The sequence below is a fragment of the Anomalospiza imberbis genome, chromosome 4 (genome assembly GCF_031753505.1).
Source record: "Anomalospiza imberbis isolate Cuckoo-Finch-1a 21T00152 chromosome 4, ASM3175350v1, whole genome shotgun sequence".
Taxonomy (NCBI): domain Eukaryota; kingdom Metazoa; phylum Chordata; class Aves; order Passeriformes; family Viduidae; genus Anomalospiza; species Anomalospiza imberbis.
Genome location: NC_089684.1, coordinates 29,278,004 through 29,287,858, shown reverse-complemented (window position 1 = coordinate 29,287,858; position 9,855 = coordinate 29,278,004). Strand labels below are relative to the sequence as shown.

The window sequence follows — 9,855 nt, the reverse complement described above, 5'->3', positions numbered from 1 at the left end:
AGCTGGCAAGGGAATGTCGTTTTCTCGGGAGGTGTGGCTGTGAAAGCTGTTACAAAGGATAACTATTCATGCTTTCTGAAAAATTTTGTCTCCAGCATGTCTCCATGCCTGTAATTTATGGGGAAAGAGTTGTGTGAGAAGGCAGCACCTTCCCCTTGCAAGGCACTGGAATCCCTAAAAGGAGACAGGAACCAGGAAAGATATCCTCCTCTGACCTGCATGCTGCCATAGGACATTTTGACCTAAAAAGTGTCTCATCCATTAAAGAATGGTCTAGTACTATGGGCCCCGTCAAAAACCTTTTCTACTGAGTCTGGTAGATGGTTTCAAGCACCATGAAACTTGTGCCCAGACTTGTGCCTAAATAAGGCTTTTCATGGTACCTCAGTCAAACAATCCTTCCTGCTCTTCCCATGGGCATGAACTTCACTATGACCTTTCAGTGATGCCCCATTGCATTTCCCACTAAAGCCTTCCTATTTTGGAGACCAACTCTGCTGGACCTAGCAGAGATTAGTTATCAGATGCCATTATTGGAGGGAAAAAAAAAAAAGATGACACAGATGCTTTATCTTGGTTTTGGGTTTTCCTAGACACTGACTTTTGTTCCTGCCTGGTTCAAACCACAGTGATGTGGAAGCTTCAGAAAATACCTTCTAAAGTCAAGAGCTGTTCACTCAGGTGACACAGGAAGATTAAATATATCAGTAAGCTGGGACCAGAGCTCAAGTTCCTTAACCCCTTCAAATGCTACATTCAGTTGTTTGCATTGCCTTCCCTAGTTAATTTTTAATGTTTCAAATCCATAATTTACACACTCAGACCAAAACTTGTAATTTACTCTGTTTCTCTAATGTTGTTGAAATTGTACTTTTGTTATTAAACTGTTAAAAAATGCCTTAGGACAATCTGGAGAGTGGGTGACATTTCATAGTTAAAATTATTATATTTAGATTATTTTTTTATTATCCCAAAGTATGTTGGTGTGGGAACAGCAGCTTCAAGTGATTGTTAGTTATTGAGAACAACATTTGGATTATTACTTTTCCAGAAAAGTACTCACATTTCTGCAGAGAAATTGCCTTAATTTATTTTTGTGACTAAAACTTAATGAGGTATTCATACAAAATTTCATTATTTTTATAATAATTAAAAAATTTATAGGATTACCAAAGCAGCATTCTGCCTACCAAGCCCATTTGGACCTTCGGTCTGCCTTCTAAAAATGCCAAAAAATGTCTGCCCGTTATTGCCAGGGCTAATGATGACCTCTGACTGTGGTGGCCCAAAGTAATCTCTGCCTTGGTTTCCTAGCCATTAAATATGATGGAGAATACAGATCCCTCTAGGCTGTGACCCTTTTTCTTGTTTCATCTTTTAAAGCTCCAATTCTGCAGCACATACAAGCACAACTTTATCATTGTGACAGCACTGCTGTCAGTGGAGCTGCTCCAAGAATAAGGTCAGAAAGAGCATTCCTACAAGGCCATGGATTGAAAAATATTTGGGGTAAGATTTATTTCGTAGTTAAGAACCTGAATGGTGCCCAGCACAATAGATTCTTCTATTTGTTTGTGGCTTCCTCAGTAAAAAAGTTTGTTACGATAGTAATAAAGTGAGGAGTTCTATCTATCCTTTATCATTTTACAGCACTATCATATTTCATATCTGGTACTGTGTTTGACTTTTATTCCCAGCCCTGTTAATATGTGACATATCCATAGAACTGCAGACTCAGAAGACTGATTGAACATTTCTAATAAATATTAAGCTCTAGTGTTAGGCACTTGCACATCAAGAGTAAAGGACAAACACCTTCTTTACAGACATCTGAATTTCTAATGTGTCGGATGAAACACACTGGTTTAAATCAAAAGCAAATCTACTTAAATGGATTGATGTTCTTCAGACAGGCAAAATATGAGCATGAAATGCCACAGACTGTTTCTCTGGTGTTATTTTAGTTTCTTTTCACAAGACAAGACAATACAGTTATCAGATATTGGTCATTGAACAGCCTTTCATGAATTATTTAGGGAAAAGCTCAGCTGCTTTAGATGGCAAGAGTGCAATGCAAGGTGAGTATTATCCATTATTTTCACTTGAAATGAGATTTATTTTAGCCCAGTTTCCTGTTTACAGGGAAATTAGGCCAGTAGGTGACTTCTCACTCCTATGACTGTGGCCTTGAGAGCTGCCTTAATAAATCCATTGCCAGCTCCCTGCTGACTATTGATTCCATCAAGCTCAATGAACAGAAATAAGAAGTTCCTAATTTGTTGTGACTTTGCATAGATGTGTTTATTTATAAAAGGAGGGAGCTGTGGCAGTGTGCTTGCTGTTGAGCACTGGTACAACTTTGTGTTGGCAAGGATTGGGGAGAGAAGGGTGGCACATGCCAGGCATCTTGCAGGAGATGAGAAGATATTGATATTTGTGATTATTGCTTCTCAGCAGAGTGTCTGTGCTCCCTCTCCTTTGTGCCTTTGCTTTCTCTAGCTAATATTCTAAACATAACATTTTGAATATTGTTGAGAAACTAAAAGCAGGGGAAAAATTTTGCCCTAGTTCTTCACAAGGGGGCTCATGCTCAGCTCACAAGTCTAGCAAGACAAATATATCTGCCTTTCCTTCCACTTATTTTCTCCAAAAATAGTTACTCAGTTCTGTGAGTTGAAACTAGAAATAGTTTATATTCATGATTAAATAACCCAATTAGCTCTAGGGTTTAATCACTATGTTTTCTAGTTCATAGGGCAATTGGAATATATTCTTAGAATTCTATATACAGTTTTGTGGGCAATGAAAAGAGGGTAGGTGGGAGAGAGTTTCTGCCATCAGTTTATACCCACTATCACTGTTTTGTTTCTTTTCAACAGCTTCAAACCCTTCATTCTCAGGAATTTCTCTGGTTCCTCACACTTAGTTCAGTATGAAGTATGTTTTGTCAGAAGTAGAAGTTAGAAATAGAGGAGTAATTCTCCATTCACTGAACAAGTGACTGCCAGGTCTCTGTGGTTCATTGGCTGGCTGTGTGAATAAACAACTACAGACTCAGCTCCAGGGAAAAAAAAAAAAAACATTTTGCTTCTTGTAGCCACCAAGACTAAGGGTCTTCCTCAGACCTTTTGCTTTCAGATATAGGGATAAACTATTCCCTGCTGTTTTGTTTGGAAAAGCTTGTGAGCAGAGGTTTGATAGTGAGATTTACATCTGCAATAGTCTCTGGTAGTGCCAGCTCCGTATTTCTGTATTTAAGAGCATGCAAATCTTACCATGCAAACAATTGATAAAATTATGATAAAATTGTGTGAGGTCTAAAATAGGAATATTCAATGCATTAAGAGAATAAAAAGTAAATTAACACAGAGATTCAGTAGCTACATTGAGAATCTCACAGTAATGCTTGCCAAATCAGGTAATAGATAAAAATTTACATTTAATAAAATTACTGTCACAAAGTTTCTTATTTGCACAGTGCTTCAGAAAAGCTACTAGTTGTTTCTCAGTCAGTTGTTTTTATAGTTACCAAAGTTTTTTTTTTTTTTTTTTTTTTTTTTTTTTTTTTTTTTTTTTTTTTTTTTTTCCCCGTTAGAGGCTCTGGTACTTTGTCTTCTTTCTCCAGTATCTACATGGGGCTGGAAAAAGAAATTGCTATCTGAGAGACTGATATTTCAAAATTCTGCATTGCCTTAAATTGGGATGAAAATCTTAGAATAACTTGCAAATGAAACATGCAGAAATCTTTTCTTTCTGCCATACAGAGCACCTCATTTCAATAAGTTCAGAGTGGCTAAACTCCTATTCTGTTATTTCATCAAAAAACAGGAAGGACAAAAGATATTTTGACTTTTTGCAATGAACATGTCAATATTCTGATAGTAAGACTTATTATTAAGTCTATTCATTGAGAATTTGAAGGAAAACTGCATTTATCTGCAGGATATTTTCATTCTGAATTATCAGCATTTTCCAACAGGTCACTTTAGAAATTTTTCATCTCACTTAATGCAGCGTTGTTGTGTTGTTATTATCATGTAGGGCTCTATCCTTTGTTTGCAGGCAGCAGTACCTGCAGAAATTTGAATTTAGAGGACAAGACTGTGCATCATGGTAGGAAGAAGGAAAGCAGAAGAGAATGAGATAGGAAAAGAAAAATACCATGCATATTTAAGTACAAATTATCAGAGGCAGATTGTTGTGGAACCACTTGTTTGGGAATAATCTTTGTGTTGCAACATCTTTCAAAATATGTCAAAATCCCTGAATCAGCCACGAGGCTCCTGGTAGAGAATGGAGAAATCCGTGAGCTTTTTGTCCAGAAGCTTGGTATTGATTTGGTGTGTGATCCACAATCTTGTGAGCAGGTGTGTCTACAGTGTTTTTAATTATTTGAGACCTTTATTATGTACACAAATATGTGGTAATTGTGCTTTCTCACCCATACAGCCAGATGCTCATCATTGGTCATTTGTCTGGGGCAGGGAAGTCACTTCTCAGATCTTTCTGTCACATGCACAGAAGCAGTGTGATTTCATATCAGTGTCCTCATACAGCTCTTGGTGACTTCCCTGTGGAGATCAAACCACATGGAAGAAATTTGTGTGACTACAGCACCATTTGAAACCTCATCTCAAGCAATGCACACAGATATCAAGACTCAGAATTGATATTGATAAGCTGCACAGGGAAAGGAGGAAGTGCTGATTTGACAGACATGAGGCTGAGACTTTTTCCTGGTCCTTCCCTGCAAATGAAAAGCCAGTGGGAAAAAAGGCATTTAAAAATGATACCTTTACAATGGTAATGGTCAGTACACAGATCTGACGTCTGTGTTTTGATTTTAACTCTGTGCAGTAACATATCAACAGTCTCAAAAGTTTGCAGTGCTTGTGCCACCTTCTGTCAGAACTACCCAGTTCTCCCTCTCTCCCATTCCCTTCCCCTCTGTCATTATCCCAAGAGCAGGATGACTGTCAGCTGCACAGCTCCTCTGCTCCAGCCCTGAAAATGGATGTGGAATGCACCCTCTTTACTCTTCCCACCTCAGTGACTCTTCCTGCCTGCCAAGCAGGGTCATAACAGCTACATGGGGGACAAATGGGATCTCTATGTCCACAAACTTCATAAAATCCCAGTAGCACCATTCTCCCCCTTCTCCCCTAAAAACTTTCCTTTGCACTAATATGATTGGTGGAACCAGCATCTTTTAGGTATTTATTTATATCCTTATTTTGATTCAAATTATGTTGTCAATATTGTCTTTACAGATCCCAAACTCCTTCAGTGTCCTCCTACAAGGGAGTCCTGAAGAAGCAGAAAAGCACTTGAACCCAGAATCCAAAGTTATCTCTACTAACTTCAAGGAATGATCCAAATTTACAGGGTAAGTTCCTATTTGTTTCCTATGCTAGGAGTCCCTGGGTCTCAAGTTTGTTATTATTTATTATTACAACACAGACTGAATGGAAAATGTCAACTTGTTTTATTCTTCCCGGAAGGTGAAGAACTGCAGAGAGAGGGATGCATGAATCTAAGTAATGCTTGAAAATATCTGTAAGATCTCTAAATATGTATCAGGTAACTTAAAGGATACTAATGCTGTAGGATTTTATGAATTTCATTCACACTTATGGTTTTATATTTTTATGCAACTCAAATCAAGATACACCAGGAAGTGCAAATGAATCTTGTTAGAAAGGTGCCAACACACTGAAGAAGCATATACTTATTTTTGGGTTTTTTTTTTTTTGATGATTTGGTTGTAAGATGCTGTATTTACTATATTCAGGATCAGAATAAACTCTTGATGGTTTTACAAAAACACTTCCTACATTACCTTTTACTCAGCCCCTCCTAAAGAGAGGCATTACTTGATCACCGCACTCCTGATCACAATTCCACAGAGATCCACACAGAGATGATGGAGCACTAGGAGGCCAGCAGCTCACTAGTTAGGGATAGGATGGGGGAATGCATTCTCACTGCTTGGCCAGAAGTGCTGGTGTTTAAAATGGAAGCATATTCCCACGTGTACTGTCAACTGCCTTGAAGTACTTGTTGAGGCACAAGCTGTGTTTCCCTCCCACCAGTGTGTATCTGGCTGGGAGACCAAAGCTCACTGATTGATGTCCCAAGCTGCTAAACCCAGCTGCCCTCCTGAACAATGACAAAGATTACATTCCATGAAAGCATAGCTCAGCTTCTGCCTAAGCTCCTGGTCTGCAAGACTCGTCTTCTTTCTGAATCAGGATTTTCAAAATCTGACCTCTGACCCTTTCTGTGTCATGGTGTGAGTTCTCATATGATTTCCATTTTAATAGGTTCAGTTGCACTACATGCTGGCTAGATTATAAATGCTGTGCATACCTTCCCTTTCCCTTGTTTTTTCCCTTTTCATCCTCATACAGTTGTGTTTTGAAGTAAATACCATCTTTTGGAGTATCTCTGCACAGTGCTGAATGATATAGCTCTTGCTTATGTGACAATGCAGGTGTTAAACAGTAGGCACAATGATAATAATGTTATCAGTATTGATAGTTAATTAACTTTAGCTGTAGTTTTCAAGAACAAAAATGTCAAGGGATGACAAGAGATTGACAAGGAGGGAAGCCTCAAATACATTTAGGAGGAGGGCAGAGAAGAGAAAAGCAGTCTGCAAGACTCTTGCTTCCTCTTCACTCCACAGAAGCCAAATTGGTAAAGGTAGGACTCCAGTGGGAAGTTAGCTTTCATCCTTTTTCCTGTGCTGCAGATATCTTTACAGTTTCTGATAAGAACAAAAATATGTCATACACTGGGAAATTCTTGGGATTATTCATGTTTCTGTATCCTTTAATGAATAGCTGTTGCACATTTGTATTTAGGGCCAGGGGGGACATTGACAACTAATATTTTTTCCAGCTGTGTCCAAGCTATTCAAAGAAAGTCATGCAGATGCAAATTTAAATGATCATTAATCACGTCTGGAAAAGATGCTCCCCATCATGCATAAATGCTACTAGAATCAGGTAGTGAGTTACTTTCAGAAACTAAAGAAATTCTAGTACCAAAATTGTATTTGTAACTTTTACTTTTCCTGATTTATTTACATTTCAAACATTCCCTCTTCAATTGCTGAGCCTTTTCACTTAGACTGTACAATTTAAAAACAACCGAACATACAAAAGAGTTAAATTTCTACAGAGGGCCTGAAATTTGTGATAGCTGGTCTTCTCAGTGGTTTCTGAATTGCAATAAAGAGAAGAATTTATTGTTGGAAATGCTGAAAGGGTAAGAAAGTATAAATCTTTCTTTTCTAAGCAGCTGTAAGCTGTCCAGCCAAATATAAGTTCTATATAGACCAGATTTGTGAGTACAATACATAACTGGGTCAAGAAAGCTGGAAGCACGTACAGGTTTAAATCTGGAAAACATATATGTGTTGTATCAGTTCCAATTTCTGACAATTGTCATAAAACTGATTTTTGTCTTTATTAATTTAGCTTTGTGAAAAGCATTTTAATACAAAAAGAGCTAGGGGTGAGTGAGAAATGAATACCAATGCTTGTTCTAAAGGAAGAAATGATCTGTTTTTTGAAATAATTTGGTGTTTTGCATGTGATTCTGATGTCTTCTGTATCACTACCATCATCTTTTTTGTAGCTTTGTCCAAGTTTTCACTTCTCTCAGTTGCAATGTAAATTAATTTGTCTTCATATAAATAATTTCTAAACAAACCAGTGCTTCTTTGCATTCTCACAGCCACCAGAGCAAACCAGAAAGTTACAAAAAAAAGGAAAGACAACAATCCCCACTCAAATCCTGCTCTTGGCTTTTCAAGGCAGTGACTACTATCCTTGCAGTCCCGGGGCCTGCCTATTCTGACGTCAGTATTTCAGGAGTAATTAACTTGATAGATCAGTCAAAGGCTTTCAGTGCATATTGGATCAAAATTCTCAGCTCATGCATGAAACATGTGGTAAAATACTTTAATTCAGAATGCACTAAAAGCAAAAGGGGGAATAGTCAAACTGCTGCACAATCAGGTGTCAAACCTTTGACCCTGGTAAGCAGACCTGTATCCCAAATCAAAAGCGTGTTCAAAACATGCTTTACATTCTAGGAAGGTTTTAGGTGAGCAAGTAAAACCATTCATCCCTGGCATCCTTTGGCATAGGGCACAACCTCTTCCCCTCCCTTGGAGTAACTGATGTGTTTCCCTATTTACAGAGTTAGAAGAGCTCCAGAAGAAAAATGCTGCTCATGGAGTGCTGGCACACATTCAGGTCAACAATTTTTCTAAGGTATGAAAAGAAAGCATGGCATCCATCCATAGCTGTAATGCATCCTTCATGCAGTAGTTTTCATGAAGTAGCAGTGAGATGTTTGTGAAGTGATGCAGAAGATTACTTTGCAACTTCCTCTGTATACTAAGGACCATGACAAATGCATTTTCATTGACTCCACAGTGTCAGCTTTTTATTTTATATTTTAGTGGACTTTAATCGTACCCCTTGATTCTAAACACATATTTGGGCTTAAACATAAGGAGATTTAATAAGCAGTGCATTGGGCAAGATCCTTCTGCCATGAGCAGTTCTGCCAAGAGTCTGAGAAGGCGTGTCATGAGCTGACTCCTTTCAAACACTGGTGCCAGCACCAATCCCGTGAGCAGTGTAGGGCACCTTATTCTTGAGTTTGGCCCATTCCCCAGCCCCAGTTGTGTTTACCAGAGGTGACATCTGAGCACTCATATTCCACAAAGGTATCAAAAGAAATACAGCAGCACTTCATCATCCTCTAAAAATGTTTGGAATTAATTGACATATGTTTTGTTCCTAACAAAGGAATCTCTAGTCAGGCACTGTGTGGTACCATGCCCATAAAACATTTAAATCTTTCTCCTGTGTTGAAATGTCTTGTTGTGATCCCATACTTCAAAGGATTATCATTTATCTTTCAGTAAAGCTTAATTGATGAAAATTCTTTCTCCTGGCTTTAAATATGTATGCCTCACTTGAAGCCACTTCTTTTTTTTTTTTTTTTTTTTTGTTCCTTAATCCCATATAATAGGTTTTCTAATCAAATTACTACTTGTATTTATTTTAGTCAACATAACCCAGTATATTGATCTCTGGGGGCAGGCATGTTGATTTTAAAAGAATTGGTTGATTTTCTGGCAGTTTGTGAACTGTTTGTGCCGAATATATCAATTATCATAATCATGTAATCAAATCTGCCAATTATGTGACATTGTGTTAGTTCATTGAGCAAATGCAAAGAAAAGGCTGTGACCAAAACTGCTGGGTCCATACTACTTCTGTGATATGGGAAGAACAATCAAGTTGTAGAATTAACTCAGAAATTTTATAGTTAATTTTAATTATCTTCTTCTCCTTCTGTCATGAAAGCTGTGTCTTGGATCCTCCTCCTTACCTCCAGTCACAAAGCTAGGCTGTGATAACTTCTAATTATTTTATAGGACAGAAAACCTTTTTGTAAACAACTATGAGAAACACACTTCTGTGACAAGATGATACCAAACTAGATAGAGTAATATCAACAAAGAGATCTGTCAGCTGTGACAACTTCATGACATTTATTACCCATCCAAAATATTTTTCTCCCTGTTATGGGTACTGATGAAACACACTTTCCAGGATGATTCCTTCCCCCAAGAAACAACCCCCTCACCAAATCCCAGAGTAGTGCCGACATGCTTTTTTGCAAAGGAATGGGTCATAAAAAAATCTGAGATTTTTAATACATCCCTAGCCGTACCTTTTAATGAGAAGAGATTTAAGAGAAGGAACAGTTTACACTGGCATATTTTCTTTTCTTTAAAATTTAGCAAAGTCAGAAAACTAAACAAAA

The 9,855-nt window shown here is 37.8% G+C and overlaps 1 long non-coding RNA gene across 1 annotated transcript; it reads left to right on the top strand.

Annotated features, from left to right (window-relative positions):
* The first annotated feature begins 5,248 nt into the window (after positions 1–5,248).
* On the top strand, positions 5,249–6,493 carry LOC137473386 (uncharacterized). The gene is made up of 2 exons (XR_010998751.1): positions 5,249–5,386; positions 6,411–6,493. It is a non-coding gene; the product is annotated as an uncharacterized lncRNA (long non-coding RNA).
* The last annotated feature ends 3,362 nt before the right edge of the window (positions 6,494–9,855 follow it).